At 35.6% G+C, this 16747-nt stretch overlaps 1 protein-coding gene and 1 long non-coding RNA gene across 2 annotated transcripts in view; one reads left to right on the forward strand and one right to left on the reverse strand.

Moving 5' to 3' along the window:
- Window positions 1–16747, forward strand: part of LOC6042455 (protein stum) — a 95169-nt gene that overhangs the window by 59164 nt on the left and 19258 nt on the right. The gene's annotated exons all lie outside the window — the stretch shown is intronic.
- LOC119768000 lies at window positions 15388–15908 on the reverse strand. Its single transcript, XR_005277841.1, has 3 exons — window positions 15674–15908; window positions 15537–15612; window positions 15388–15472 (listed from the first exon to the last, which is right to left on the reverse strand). It is a non-coding gene; the product is annotated as an uncharacterized LOC119768000 (long non-coding RNA).

A 16747-nucleotide genomic window follows, 5' to 3' on the forward strand; every position in this document is an offset into this window, starting at 1 on the left:
TCTCGAAGCCGTTGCATCGTATCAAAAAGTGGTCAAAGACAAACTTGTAGGGAATTTGACGGGCTTTCCGAAAAAAATACACTGAAAGAAAAAAACACTCCACTTTTATGAGATTTTTGGATTTTTAAGTTTAAAAGTCAAATTTGAGGGTGAGCCCACGATTTTTTTTCGTTCAAAGTTTTTGTCAAAATAGCCTAAGATGTTACGAAAAGACTCACGAAAAATGCAGGATGGAGCAACTCACTTAAAAAAATACAAAAATAATTTACTGAAACTGTTTTTTTTTTCAAAAGTGCTCTAAACGTCAAAATTTTCAAAAACCGAATACGGGAATCGATTCTCCAGACAATTTTACATAAAAGTCTCCATATTGACCATTGTCCTAAGTCCAATTCTTGTGAAGTTACAGCGGTTTTAAAAATAAAAATGTAGAAAAAATAGGTTTTTTGATGGTTTTTGGCAATTTCTATATGACAGACTTGATTTTTCAGTCTCGTAAATATTTTTACCGGAAAGCTCGTCCAATTTCCCATAAGTTTGCCTTTGACCACATTTTAATTGGATGTATGGGATTACAGATATAAACTAATTTACTATCCAGGTTACGATACTACACTGAAAAAATATTATGTTTTCAGTTATGAGCAATGTAATTAGCTTATATCTGTAAGCCCATACATCAAATTGAAATGTGGTCAAAGGCAAACTTATGGGAAATTGGACGAGCTTTCTGGTAAAAATATTTTCGAGACTGAAAAATCAAGTCTGTCATATAGAAATTACGAAAAACTATCAAAAACCTTCTTTTTCAACATTTTTATTTTTAAAACCGATGTAACTTTACAAGGATTGGACTTAGGACAATGGTCAATATGGAGATTTTTATGTAAAATTGTCTAGAGAATCGACTCTCGTGTTCGGATTTTTAAAATTTTGTTGTTTAGAGCACTTTTGAAAAAAAACAGTTTCAGTAAATTATTTTTGTATTTTTTTAAGTGCGTTGCTCCATCCTGCATTTTTCGTGAGTCTTTTCGTAACATCTTAGGCTATTTTGACAAAAATTTTGAACGAAAAAAAATCGTGGGCTCACCCTCAAATTTGACTTTTAAACTTAAAAATCAAAAAATCTCTTAAAAGTGGAGTGTTTTTTTCTTTCAGTGTATTTTTTTCGGAAAGCCCGTTAAATTTCCTACAAGTTTGTCTTTGACCACTTTTTGATACGATGCAACCGGCTTCGAGATACAGCAATAATCAAACTACGGAATACAAAAATATTTAAAACACTTACGCCCTTCTCAAATGACACTAACGAGTGTAACTGGCTCCATATACACAAAAATGGCTTATATAAAGGTAGGATAACATGTCTACAATGTTTCATTGAAATCGGAGAGGGTCGGGTACACCCGATTCCCTATTTGACATGGAATTGCTCGGAGACAAAAACTTTGAAAAATATTTGTACCAGCCTAATGATTGCAAAACAACTGAGCAGGTGTTCATTAAAACATGTGTTCGCTAAATTTGCAAAGTTTTAAAACCGTAAAAATACGATTAAATAAAAATATTATTAATTTTTGTTTTTGCCGCATTTTAATTGAAGTTATGCATCAAATCGCTCTCAAGTTGATTTTTAATGTACAAACATTTTGGTTTAAAAATGTATGCTTAAATGATGAAATTTAACATAAAATTATATGCATAAAGGCAAATATGCGCCTGCTGATAATGGTTCCAGACTGTCCATATTCCTAAACGTCACACGAATCTTCGGTTCGCGACTTGGGAAAGACCAAGGCTCTGGGTAATAACATCCACAAAGTTTTAGCCAAAACCCAAAGTACAAGCGCAACTCATTCCCGGATTTCGTATTTGCTTGTTTTATTTGTATTTTTAAAGCAAGATTAACAAAATAAGAACCACCCTACAGCAGGATACTTAACTATACGACCCAACCCAACTCAGGGCAGGACACAGCACACATGCGACCCCCTTTTTTTGACTCCCCATTTCAACACTGCATAACCGTACAAGTTCAGAACAACCGTAAAAAAAATCGTCTTCCAGCCTATTATGGAATGGCTCGTTATTCTCCGCTTTCTCGCTGGCAGGCCCAACCGAAGCCCAGGGACCTGGCGCCGCCAGGCCCCAGGACATGACGGCCACTCATCGTTTGACCATCTTCGCGGGTGCACACGTGGAACCTCGCGACTCCAATATTTTTGCGAATTTTGCGCGCCTTGCCGTCTGTTCACGTGTTTTGGTTCGACGAAAAAGTGTCACAAATCGATTCCGCAGTTCCGGACCCCCCTCCGCGTGCGGTTCCGACACTTGGTCAAGAAGGCTGGCCCTTCCGTTTGACCGCGTTTTCGAAGTTGGACTGAAGTCACGCTTGTGTGTTTGTTGAATGGAGTAGGAAAAAGGAGTAGTCGAGTAAGGAAAAAAAAAAGAAGGAAGAAGACGTTTGCCCTTAATTGCATGAGAGGGTGGTCTGCAGCCCTCCTCTCTTTCTTGTTAGTTCTCGCACCTTTGAGTGAACTCACGTGTGTTGGACTGGGCTTTTCCCATTACTTATATTTGTGGTGTGGTCAGTGTATGGGGAAAAACTCAGAAAAGAAAATGAAATCGCTACGTTTTAGGTGAATGAAAGAAATCTTTACACGAAAAACGGAAGGAAAAAGTTACGTGCACCACGTAAACTCCTCGGTTTGGCGTGTGTGATGGTGCTCCGGGTGGTCCAGTTAATACGTGGACCTTATATAGTGCGACGAATCGCAACGTGAGGTTTCTGGTAGCACGGATGGCACGGTGGGAAATATTGGAGAGACGCAAAAAATTTCCAATATTGGAAAGCGTTTGGCCTATCGTTTCAACGACTTTAGCTGGGTTTTTGGAAATTGTGAGATTTTATTGAACTCAATCAATTTGCAAAACTAACAAATGGAGTGTTATCTGGAATAGATTTTTTGCTTTTCTTACTAAAGAAAGGTATAGGTTTTTTTGTGGCTTTATAAATAACAAACTCAGGCTATAAAATGCGAATATTTTTTTTCAATTTGTTGTTTCAAACTGCAACAAAATTCGCTTTCAAGTTCGGTCCAGAAGACGATCAAACTATAACTTAAAACAAAATACTGAGTTGAAACCTGACTCTTGATCTTAATTTTTTTTGAAGAGAACTCGCTTTTTTTTAATCACATTAGGTCAGCAGATCTATTTTTCAAAGCTTATCATTTATCGGCCTTCCGATTTATTTATTTTGGGTACTTTTTGTATGCCCAAAGAAGCCATTTTGCAATATAAGTTTGTCCATATTATTTTACATACAAATTTGGCAGCTGTTCCTACAAAATGTATGTAAACGTTCAAAAATCTGTATCTTTTGGAGGATATTTATATGTCTCCGGCAAAGTTGTGTTGTTGTACATAGACAAAAAAATATTATGGTAAAATTATATCTGGGATTTTTTTTTATTCTTTGTCCTCTATCTTAACCTATACCCTAACTGGCTCAATCGGCCTTGCCATCACGGAGCCGTGCGTCTATTTATAGATCCGAGATCTATTGTTCTTCGCCTTGATGGATGTTGATGATCTCCTGGGGGTCTTGTTGGAAGAGTCTTCCTTCCTTCCTTCACTCGTTGCGGTGTGGTTGGTTGGTCATCTTCCCGTCAATTCCTCACTCACCCACCGCTAGTTGTTGTAGTGGGGGGAGCGGCATGTAGGTGTGTGTGGTAATTAATTACCGTGTATCTGATGCTCCCAGAGGGAGCAGGGGGTTCACCCAAGTAACATTTTTTTCCAGGAGTTCTACAAGAGCTCTTCAAGATAGCTACAGCATAGCAGTTTGGACCGCGGTAGGATAAAATTCTCTTCAAAACTTCTTCAGGAGTTTGGAAGAGTACTTGAAGAGAGGTTTATCCTACCGCGGTCCAAACTGCTAAGCTGTAGCTATCTTGAAGAGCTCTTGTAGAACTCCTAGAAAAAAATGTTACTTGGGCAAGTTGCGGGATTCGATCCCTGATCGTGTGCTTGAAAGGAAGATCGCTTAACCATTCGGCTAAGTACCCGGACAATATATCTGGGAATGGTGACAGATTTAATGTCATAAAATGTGTAGTACAGTACTTATTCGGGGGGACCATCATTGCATTATATTTTCTAAAAGTAAAATATAAGTAAAATATTGAAATAATAGTAACCTAAATTTGTGATCAGAGCCAATTTTTCTAGTTCCCTTAAATTGTGACTTGAAATTTTACAAAAACATAAAACAAAGTTTTATTTATTACACTTGATTGTTGCATCCTATGTCCCCTCGGTCTTTTTGGTTTGTTTTTGTAATTTGATGTTTGTCTGCTTTTTAAGTGGGCTACAGTCCAGTTATCGAGCGCCCAGTTAAAAAGCAGTCCAGTTAAACAACGCCCAGTTACCGAACAACTACTGTATTACATCAGGAACTGGTCAAAACTTCGTAATTTTGTTTTATTTTTAAGCCTTTTTTTTACTATGTATGGATGAAGTTACACCGGAAAAAATATATACAGAAAAATAATTCTTACATAACTTCATGTCACTAAAAATTTCAAGGCATTTTTTAAATGGTGATTTTTCATTAAAATCTAAAAAGGACAAACAAAATTCAGACATATCTCTTCTATGCAAAATAAAATTATGTAGTTAAATCCACTTGTAGGTATTTTATAATCAAGATTTTTTAGTTAAAGGCTAAAAACACTTATTTTTGACATTTTGAAAAGTTGGTTCAAGTTCAAATTTCGAAAAAAAAACTGAAAATTAGGTTTTTTGTTATCTTTCAATGATCATATTTCAGCGAATAATGGCTGTTTCAACAAAATTCAAACAAGTAAATTGTAGGACATTTTTTCAGATTTTAGAACATTTTTTGTCATGTGCAATAAATGTGCAAAAAAGGACGCAATTAAAAAAACTGCGACTTTTACTTGAAATTGACTTTTACTAGAAAACGGTGCATTTTATCAAAATTTTAGTACTTTTTGATTGCAAATTTGATTTTACATTATTTTGCCTGTTTTTGTCTTTTTTTTTGTTGAAAAATCAAACTTTGTTCAATGATTAGGCCTTTCTGGATATTTCTTAAAGATATCATTTTATGTCCCTTAAAAACATACAAAAAATGTTCTTGTAGAAATCAGTTTTTATTGACAAATAGTGATATAAAAAATCAGTGTTTTTTCACCTTTATCACTTTTTTGGTGTAGTTATAATCCATGCCTAAAACTTTGCCGGATTAAAACATTCCCTCAAAAGATACATTTTTCACAAACCGTGGGCATACGAAAGGGCCAGATTAGAGCCTCAAGACGGGCGTCGCTCTAAAACATCGGCAAAAATCAAATTTTCAACCAATTTTTTATCTTTAAAAAGCATTGGAAAGAAGAACTCTTAAATTTTTAGAAAATTGACAGTTTGGAAGTTTTACTTGTATGATGTGATTTTCCCACTGTTTTTAAAAATGTATTTTTTTCAGGGGTTAACCTGGGCTGTGTTTTTACTAACATTTCCTATATTTTAAGTATAAAGAAGTATGTAGTAATTTTGGTAGTGTCTTAGACTACGCTCCTATGATTTTTTTTACAATTTATATGATAATGGTGCATATCTAGAGCAGAAAATGTGAAAAACAAGCAAAAAATAAAAAAATGACTGTAAAAATGTGAAAAAATTATAAAGAAATTATTAGGAGGTGGTAGAATATACCAAATACTACCAAAAATAAAGAAAAACTACACAAGATAAATGCAAATTAAATACTAAAAATAAAACAAGAAAAACATAAAACAAGAGAAGCAAAGTTTTTCGTAGAACAAAAGTTCCTCCAAAACAAGGGAAAAATAAAAATTGTCGAAAAAAAATTGGGAAATAGAGGGTTAAAAAAAGAAAAAAAGAACATAAAACTGCTCATTTTGTAGCGAATTGTTCAGGTTTTGGATAAAGAATAAATATGAAAAAGTGGGTGTCCTTCGGTACAAACCAATTTTTTTCGTAGAGTTTGTCTAATTTTTATCATCGAAAATTTCAGTAAACAATTCAGTAATTTAGATGTACAGAAATCACAGTTTATTGATATTTGTTACATTGACTGATAATTTATTGAAATTTCAGTAAAATGGTTGTCCAAACAACTTAAATTTCTGCTAAAGAAATATTATCAGTTTGACAGATCATTTGCTGAAGATTCATCAATCGTTGCTGGTATTTCAGTTACCAAAAATAGATTTTCTTACCTTAAATAATGTTTAGAAGTGGCTGGTTTGGGCAACTCTCCAAACCATTAAAAACAGGCATTTCGAGGCATTTGCTATTCATATTTTTCTTTCCTACATCACTAAAAAAGATTTCAAAATAAAACACAACACATTTGAAAGTGAATTTTTACTTGGTAGAATCCAAACAGCAAATCATAGGTGACATTTCAGATTGACAAATTTACTGATTTCTCAGCAATGTTTTTGATCATTCTGAATTTCAGCAAAAGTTTTGAATCGCATTCAGTTATTTATGTTGCTGAAATGTTATGGTAGGATTTGTTCTCAAAACTTGTTTAACCTTTAACTTTCCCACACTCCCACTGTGCCCCTGCACCGCGACATATAATTCCGCGAACGAAAAACTTTCACACGTAAAGCAGGAAAATCTTCTGACCGCAGCTCGATTCCTGTCCATGTGTCCCCCGCGGTAGAAAAACGAGACCCTGAGGCCTGCTGGCATTTATTTTGTGCGATATCCATTTTTATAATTCAACAAAACTGCAAAACTCCAGACTTGGTCACTCCCCGTGAGGGAATGTGAAACACACGATAACTGGCGGGGTTATTTTCTGGAGCGCGCAGAAGTATAACCTCCAACCACGATGAACGGCGTCAACGGCAGGACCGTTTACAGCATTTCGCTGCACGACAGCCAGAGTGAACTCATCCAAAGGTGGAACAGGTAAATTTTTCCCCGTCTCACCAGTCGGGATTCGTCGCGTCAGGTGTTTTGTGGTGATTTTTTTGTATGAGTTTTTATTATTGTTGAGTGAAATTTTCTCTTCTCGATTTGGTCACCGTCAAAATATTTGTGGTTATTCGAAGGGCAACTCTCTCTCTCTGTTTCTCTCATTCGTCTAATTTCTAATTAGAGGTTAACGCATTTGGCGAGTGACCAGCACCAGCTGAAAGGTGAGAGTGAAATCAGTCAAAAAAGTGGGCCAAACTGGCTGGTTCGTGATTTTGGAAGTGTGTCTGTGGAGTACCCAAAAGCAATCAATTGCTTAATTGAAAGACTGTTTTGAAACGAAAAAAGTGTGTCCGAGTGAAAAGCCTACATCCAAAACAAATGGAATTGCGTGTTGATCTGAGACAAGCGTGAGGCAGGTGGTTAAAAGTTGGATAGTTTGGGGGCCAAATCATTTTATTAGGATTTTTCCAGACGTCGATTACACCTTGTGATGTAGTTTTTCTTTCTCTCCAATTCGATGGCTTGAACGTCGTGTTGGATCTGAAAAAGAGGAATAAAAAGTGTGGTCAAATTTAGTGTAGTAAAACAATCAAGCGTCTCCATCTAGTGGTTTGGAGTTAAACCGTTTGAAGAAGATGGCTTGCAAGTGAACATTGCAATTTATTTGTCAACACTGTCAACACGCAAAATTAAGTGGAAATGGATTTTCCGAAAAATTATGATGTTTTGGAGCCTTGGCATCTTCAGAAGAGTTGCAAATGGAACGGGATAACTTTTCGTTTGGTTGATAATTAGGGTGGTGCACGATTAGGGTGATTTTGAAAATGTACAGTATGTAAAAAAAGTATTTACACCCCTTGAGCACTATGCACATTTTGTGATGAAACATGTAAAAAATTTAAAGTTTGACAGGAACCTAGTACTACGTTTTGTTCAGAAACTCATGCCAAACATTTTGCTACAAACAGCTCATGAAAAGATGATTTCTATAAAAAGTTATATAACAAATACTATTACGAAAATAAAAAAGGTGCAAAAAAAGTTTGTACACCTTTCGAAAAATTATCATAAATAATGTTATTTGTTGACAAATCACCATAAATCCAGTCTCTTAACTCCAAATAGGCATCCTTGACTGATTAAAAAAATAATTTGGATTGAATATAAAGTTTACTAACTACTTAGTATAAAAGATTATATAACTCTGGAAATTCTATATAAAACTTATCTAAACTTAATTTTGCAAACTTTTAATTCAACTAAATGTCAATATATTACCATAGAATTGCTAAATAAACATTTTGGAGTGGGTATAACACCGTTTTGGGGGTATTTGTATCGATAGAATAGATTTTTCGTTGGAATTTCGTACCAACCCGGAATTACGTCGTCGGAAAATCCGCCGGCATCGAACCGGTCCACAATTCTTAAGTCAACCTATGTGGCATCGGAAAGGGCATAAAATTTCCGATCTTTTGATACCCATACATCTAGGTTTTCTATAAAACCCACGTCTTTAAATACCTGGGCAAAAAGTAAGTTTGATCCACGAGAACAAAAATTACGAAATTCCATACATTTTTGGCAGATTGCTCAAACAAAACCATAACAACGTTTTTACCTAGGTATTTAAAATCGTGGGTTTGATAGAAAACCTAGATGTATGGGTATCAAAAGATCGGAAATTTTATGCCCTTTCCGATGCCACATAGGTTGACTTAAGAATTGTGGACCGGTTCGGATGCCGGCGGATTTTCCGACGACGTAATTCCGGGTTGGTACGAAATTCCAACGAAAAATCTATTCTATCGATACAAATACCCCCAAAACGGTGTTATACCCACTCCAAAATGTTTATTTAGCAATTCTATGGTAATATATTGACATTTAGTTGAATTAAAAGTTTGCAAAATTAAGTTTAGATAAGTTTTATATAGAATTTCAGAGTTATATAATCATTTATACTAAGTAGTTAGTAAACTTTATATTCAATCCAAATTATTTTTAATCAGTCAGGATGCCTATTTGAAGTTGGGAGACTGGATTTATGGTGGTTTGTCAACAAATAACATTATTTATGTTAATTTTTCGAAAGGTGTACAAACTTTTTTGCACCTTTTAGTTTCGTAATAGTATTTGTTATATAACTTTTATAGAAATCATCTTTTCATGAGTTTTTTGTAGCAAAATGTCTGGCATGAGTTTCTGAACAAAACGTAGTACTAGGTTTCTGTCAACATTAAATTGTTTAGATGTTTCATCACAATATGTGCATAGTGCCCAAGGGGTGTAAATACTTTTTTTACATACTGTAACTTTCAGGAATATTTTTGGGATTTTTTTTTGTCTTCTAAAAAGTTGGCCAAAGTGTCAAAAATTGATTTTGTGGTCATATTATGGGTTTAAATGACAACTTTACGTAGCATCTTAAAATATGATCAAAATAGTAGTTTATGCAACAAGTTGCAAAAAGAAGATTTTTTCAGCACGAGTCGTACATTTATCCAACGAGGTTCACCGAGTTGGATAAATACGAAGAGTGCTGAAAAAATCAAGTTTTGCAACGAGTTCCATACAATATTTTTTGCAATTCCAAAAAACACACACTGAGTGAAATTTTATGTCAAATTTTCATGTGTAAAAAATGTTGAAAAGTGTCTTTTCGAAACAAGTGCTGAAAAGTTCAACTTTTCAGCACCCATTTGAGTGCTGAAAAGTAGAACTTTTCAGCATTTATTTTCAAAAGTGTTGCTATTCGATTCTGTTATTTTTGGTACAGAAAGGTAGGCTATTTCGTCGTTCTAGAATGACAGGAAAAGTAAGTAGATTCACGACGGAATTGCAAAAATTGATTTTTTGACACTTTGGCTCAATTCTGAGGTCAGATTCAGAAGATATCTTGTGTTTAAACAAAAATACCTCTGAGATTTTTTCTGCGCTTATAGTGCTAGATCTCTCCTTTCGAATGAAACTTGGCGCTTGCAATTCGGCCTGTGATTTTTGGAGATATTTAAGTTAAAAATTTGCACTTGGGTGACATCGACATCTAGGATACCTTTTGACCCGATTCATCAGGAAAAAATAAGTAACAATGCCAATTTTGGGTCAAACTGGTTATGGTTTTAAGATTAGATCGATGAAGCTGGTGAAAAAAAAACATTTCATGCAAAAACGGCTTCTTTAAATCCCTAGTAACTCATCAGGGTTAACTCGGATCGTTTTACGGCCTTCGACAAAGTTGTTTGTCATAAAAGCTACATAAAAAACTCTCACTTGACAATGATCCGACCAATTTAACGCCAACTTTTGGTGGAATTTTAATGTGTATGCAGTTACTTATTTTTACACAAAGAGTTGATCCAGGAGGGTATCTCTAAAGATGTTCCAAATTTTTTTTCACACATTTAAAATGCTTTAGCTTTTGACCCTTAAGTCCAAATTAACTTGTCAAATAATAAAAATGTTTGTTTTTTAGAGCTCGAACAGTGCCCCTTTTTACTAAAACTCAACTCTGAATTGCTAGGCGTTCAAAAAACTGATTTTTGAAAGGTTACTCAGATGCTTGCTCTAAATTTGGTTGAAGAAGGCGTAGATTGCGAGATAAAATTTTGGTGTCTTGACAATGTTGCTTGGATTGACAAGCCCAACAACTTTCTAAAGGACAAAAAAAAACTTGAAAAGATAGATTTTCAAAATCACTAAAAATCAAAATCAAATTATTCGCTCTACAGCATTGCCTTGGCGTTCTCGATTGCGAGATTCCTACTCGAAACTAGGTGTCCGAAGTCTTGATTGTTGAGGCAATTGCAAACCTCTTTTAACACCTTAGTTTCCATCCACCCCGGGATTCGAACTGACGACCTTTGGATTGTGAATCCAACTGCCTACCAGCGACTTCACCGAGGTAGGACCCAGGGAGACGACTCCTACACCTGGACTGAGCTATCGACCTAACCCTTTAGGTTAGACCGGGGCCAGCATTTACTTCCCCATCCGACGGAAGGCGTGGTCAGACAAATCTCGTCTCGAAAAATGCCATCACTCTAATGCCTTATTTTCAATCCAACCAAATGCTACCCCTTTCCATTAGGGACCTACATAGGGAAATGAAATGTTCTGGGAGAAATTTCAAACACCCAAAGTCATATAAATTTAAGGTTGAAAAACTTGTAGTTTTTCTTTGGTGTGGGCACTTTGCTTGTACCGAACAAGCACAAACATAATAAAAACTATTAGATTATTATCAACAACAGTTTTACAATACTTTTAATTGTTATAAGTCTCGTTTTTTGACAAAATTATTTTAAATTGATTCCAACCTTGTTCTTGCATGATCTTGTTGCTCGATTGGAACGCCGATTTGACAGTTCGATTGGAACCCTGAGAGTGACATTTCGCCTCTCCATATAGGCTCTCTACTTTCCATTTGCAACAACTTTCTGAAAACACCGAAGCTTCAAACCTTTTTTTGGGAAATCAATTTTCCACTTAATTTTGTGATCTGTTTTTCAAAGTGTTGTTCACATTCAGGGTTGCCAGGTTGCCAGATAAATCTGGGAATGCCAGATTTCAAGTGTCAGCGCTGTGCCAGATATTGCCAGATTTTACACTTTATACCCATTGATATCAACTTTTCGATTGAAATGAACGAATTTAATTGAAAGAAAATAGAATATATTTTTCATTAAGCAACATCAAATTCAACATTTTTGAGGCCATAATATCAGTCAACAAACTTTTGAATTATTTCATATCCATCTCCCCTTCACCATTCAGAATTGTTAGATTTTCATCTGTCAGATTTGTTTTCGATACTTTGCCAGATTTTTAAAAATTTTGAACCCTGTTCACAGTTGTAGACAATTGAAAAAAATCTTAATGAAATTTGAGAACATGTTGTTTTGCAACAAATGGTATTTATAGGATGGGATAACAGAATTAGCTCAAACACACCACACCTAACTGGTTCGAGCGTTTGGTACGGTATGTCCACGCATCCTTCCTCCCCTATTCGTTATGTGAAAAAAATGAATGCAGAGAAATTTATTGTTGAAGGCAAAAATTAGTGGGGCTCTGGAGTAACCATGGGCGTTAGAGGGCTAAACAAAACATTGTTTTAATTATAAAATTTAACACTTTTCTCAGTGTATTTTTTTGGTGTACATTTTTGCTTGGGAGCCTCTTGGATTGAATGTTCTAATAACATTTTGTTTAATTAGAGTTTCTGTGCCAATTGTCAATAGAAAAATGCATTGAAATATTTATTTTCATTCATTTACCTCCATTATAAATGAAAAATAAATTCTAGCTATTAATCAGGCTAGTTTTGTTGCTCTTAAAATTTGAAGAAATTACCTGAAGATTATCAAACTTTTCCTGAAGCAGCTCTCGCCTGCACTGTTCCTGAATCAGTAGGTTCCGCAAATCCGATACTTTACAGTGATTTATTTTACTCTTCTGCAACTCTTCCATCAGCGTCCGTTTCTGCTGCTTCAACTCTTCACAGTAATTTCGGATCAAAGCCATTTCCGCTTTAACCCTATCAGCATCAACCTGCGGAGAATCTCCGCAGTCAATTTTCTCGTCACATTTTTCCTTAATTTCCGGTTTCTTTTCTTTCTTCAAACAATGAATTTTCTTCCGCAAACAGTGATTTTCCTGCTCCAAACAATCGCACCGATCGGCTTTGCATTTTAGCCTCAGAATTATGTCCTTCAAATCGGCCAGCTCTTCCTCAACCTTTGCCTGGTCAACAGCCTCCGTACGTTGCTGAATTAGTTCCTGTTCTGCTGTTCGTTGAACTAACTCAATCTGTTCTTGTTGACCTCTGCGATTTTGCTCATATTCAGCTAGTTTAGTGTTGGCCTTCTCGAGTTTTTCCATAAAAATCATTACAAAATCGACCAGTTCTTCAGTTTCGATGAACATCAGATATTCGCGGGTTAATCCTCCGGAAGGCTATTAAAAAAAAATACAAGCATCAAATCTTTCAGGAATTCCAAAGCAAAAAAGCCACAACTCACCCTCACTATAACCCTGGGCCATCGTGCCTTGTGCACCACATCCATCGCATACTGGGCGGATACCTTCGGGTCCATCGACATGGCCCTAAAGTCGGCGCAGGAGTGGTAACTTTTGAGCTGGCAGTCGCTGCGTTTACGCTCCGGCAGGCGGCGGGGTTCCTCATCGCGGAACGGAACCCGAAAGAAGGTTCGCTGGCTCGAGAAGGACATTGGGTGAAATTTTGTAGTTTAAACGGCGTAAAATTTAAAAGTAGTAATTAATTTGAAATTTTGCTGAAATTTTGTGAGAAACGCTACATGGGATAATTTGGCAACAAGTGACATTATATTACCTCGCCTACTTTTAAATTCAACCGGGCTGCATAGGAAACGAAAAACATGACAAGACTTGACCCAGTTATTTATGTATTTACTTTTTTTGCAGGATAATGAAGGAAATATAGCAATTTTAGTCACACTAAGCCTTTCGACCTAGTTTTCGACCCAGTTTTCTGCTATTCGAACAACAAGTTCATATACATCAACCAAATTTTACTTCCAAAAATATGTAATTTTAACACTTTTCTGGTGTAATCTCACTTTTTAATCTAAACTTATGTAAAATTACATCAACCTTCCAAAATTACATTTTTTTTTACTTTGCAAGTTTCATATAACTTCCAGCAAAACAAACTAAATTACTAATTTTTAATTTTGTAAAACTTGTAAAAACTCAGCATAAACTTTTCAAAGAAATCGTTTAGTAAGTATTAAGTTTGTTTTTTTTTACACATACACGTTTAAAGGCATTCGATTGAAATAATTTTTTTATGCATTTCGTCAAGCAAGAAAGCCCGCTTTCTATTGCTTACTCATGTCCCTCCCGAAAATGGTGATCTGACGATAATCATTTTCAAATTTATCCAAAATGAGAATCGGTTCGGATTTTCATAGCTAAGAAGCTTGAGTCTAGAGCTTCCAATTTCCCGGGGCTACAATATTCCCGAAAATTTTCAACAAAATTGTATAGAACAGCAACTTTAATGTTCAAAATGAGTGTGAGGATCAAGGTGAGGATCAATTAATGGCTTGACTACTTTAAAAAAAATCGTACAACTTTGTTAAAAACATTCAAATTTTTCAATTTTTATGCTGTTTTTCAAAAAATATCTTTTGATTTTGATTTTTTGTTGAGGAGTATTTTTTTAATCAAATTTAAAATCAGTAAGTAAAGGAGTTGAACCCCCGGCGAAATACAGTGCACCATTTTTTCGCTAATTATCTTCTTTATTCAATATTTATCACTTTCCAATGTTTCTCACCATGAGACATGTGTTGCTCTAATTTATACGGTTACCCTCCTTCTGGGTCAAAAACTCAAAATTACTGCGATAAAAATGCTTTTAAATTTATCTCTGTGACTAGTTCGAGGGAATATGTTTAAGAATAACATTGACAAATAAAGATAAAAAAACATGCTGAAATGATGTTTTTCATGGCAAAGAACAAGTCTTAATGGTTTCAGCTTATGAATAAATGAATATAAGCATAAAATTCATCTTACAAATCTAACTTCTTGTAGACACTATTTCATGAAATTACAATATTTTTAAAATTCCAAAAAGTCTAAAAACTACAAAATTTCAATAAAATTAAATATAAGTGTAATCAGCTGAAAACAAATTAAATTACATTCTTCTCAATTTTGATCTTAGCTAGAGGGTGTTTATAACTTATTTTCAAATGATTTAACAACAATTTTCGCTTAAAAAAAGTTACCAAAAATATAATTGTTTGTGTGTCTCTTTGTATTCACAGTAATGCATTCTGCTGAAACGCTCAACCAGACCAGCAAAAAAATAGTTTATTTTCATACCATAATTGTAATTTTCATTACCAAACAAGATGTGCATGATTCGGAAATAAATATTATCTGCATTAAACCTGAAAAGAACCTAATATTTTTTGCTAAGTTTAATATGAACAATAGATTGAAATGAATAAAATCAAGTTAGGTTCTCGCATAATTTTTTTTGTAAATTTTCAAAACATTGGGACCCTAATGTAAGCAAAAGTTATAATTTCAATTGAATGTCGGGAATTCCCGGGAAATTTACAAATTTCCCGAAAAACGGGAAATATTATTTTTGGGAAATCCCGGGGACGGGAAATTCGAGAATCTACCCCAATCCTTAAATTTGATCAATGCTTCTTCTTATCATTTTCTGATTTTATATTTATTCGAATCCCTTGAATGTGCCTTTTGCAGATTTAAATATCATTCAAATTTAAAATAAATCCAATCGAAACAAAAAAAAAACAAATCACACATCATTTTGTGAAATTTTTTTTTATTCAAGTGAATACATTACGAGAAAACATTACAATTCAATTCAATGTACATGTCATTAACTAAAACTAATGCTTCAGTTCCAGCCACCAAACTGCTGCTCCGGATATCCATCGCGCACTCCACAAATTGGATCCTGTGTTTAGAAGAAACAATTCATTAGTTCAGTTATGGGGCATAATTTAGTTTCTAAACATTACCTCGCCAAGACAATCGATAATTCCATCAATTTCAACCCTTCCGATTGGTCGGTCCGCCTGTCGGTCTTCACTCGATCTGTAATTTAAACAAAATTGTGTTGGTTTATTTTAAAAGAAACTTTTGATTTTAAATTTACCACAATAGTTTCTCCAAATTCAGCCACAGTAACATCGATAACTATCCAACTTCAGTAACGCCAGTAACGCCAGTAACAGGGAACCTCTCATGAAAATAGAAACAAGAACAAAAACGATTAATCAAGAACAGATAACAATAACCGCAAACAGTAAAACCAATAAAAGTATGCAACAGCAACGTAAAAAGTACACGTCATGCCACAAAGCAAAAAAAGTACCAAACTGACAAATTTCGTATGCTCCGATCGAAGCAACCATGGTACAGTAGCCGAACCCGAATTTTGACAGGAGTCTGAAATGTCAATTTTGGAAAGAAATGATGCCGAAAAATTTAAATTTTGGGAAATGGATTCAATTTGTGTCGGTGGTTCCGGTTCCGGATTCACACCGGAACCATCTTCCGGTGAATCCGGCATCGGAATCACCACCACCGGAACCAACGTAACGGCTTCGTCACCCAAAAACCACCCCATTGAATCTGGAAGAGAAATAAAATTTACATCCGCAGACGGTTCCACAATCGGTGGAACCGCCGCGGTTTGTTCCAAAGATTCATTTAATAAATTGTCCATTTTCGATGGTCCTGGAACCGAATCCACCGGGGAGTCGGAATTTTCCAAAATGTTAAGAGAAAAATAATTTTGTTTCGACTCCGGTGGATCCGGCTCCGGAACCACCTCGTCGCGTCCGTCATAGTCGGTCGGTTTTGTCACCATATTCCTCGGGGTCTGCTCATTGGCCACCCTCCGATCCCCCGTGCCAACTTCCGCAGTGGCCTTCCGCCCATGTCGACGGGATTCCCTTCCCCCAACGCAACGGCCCAAGCAGGATCCCATCAGGACCTGAAAGAAAAAAGGCGAGAGAAGGCGGAGCTAATTGAATTGTAGGTCTATTCTCACCAAACGCCAGGAACGGTTTGAGCTGATTAGCAGCGAGACTCGACCTTTATAGCTTCGCGATTGTTATTTGGCAGTTACCATGGGTGCCATAGTTACGGCTCGCGCTTGGTGATCGTTGTTTGGTCTTCGTTGGTTTTCCAGCAGCCTCCTGAGATTTGTGATGAGTGTCAAGGA

This window comes from Culex quinquefasciatus, chromosome 2 (assembly GCF_015732765.1).
Source record: "Culex quinquefasciatus strain JHB chromosome 2, VPISU_Cqui_1.0_pri_paternal, whole genome shotgun sequence".
Taxonomy (NCBI): Eukaryota; Metazoa; Arthropoda; class Insecta; order Diptera; family Culicidae; genus Culex; species Culex quinquefasciatus.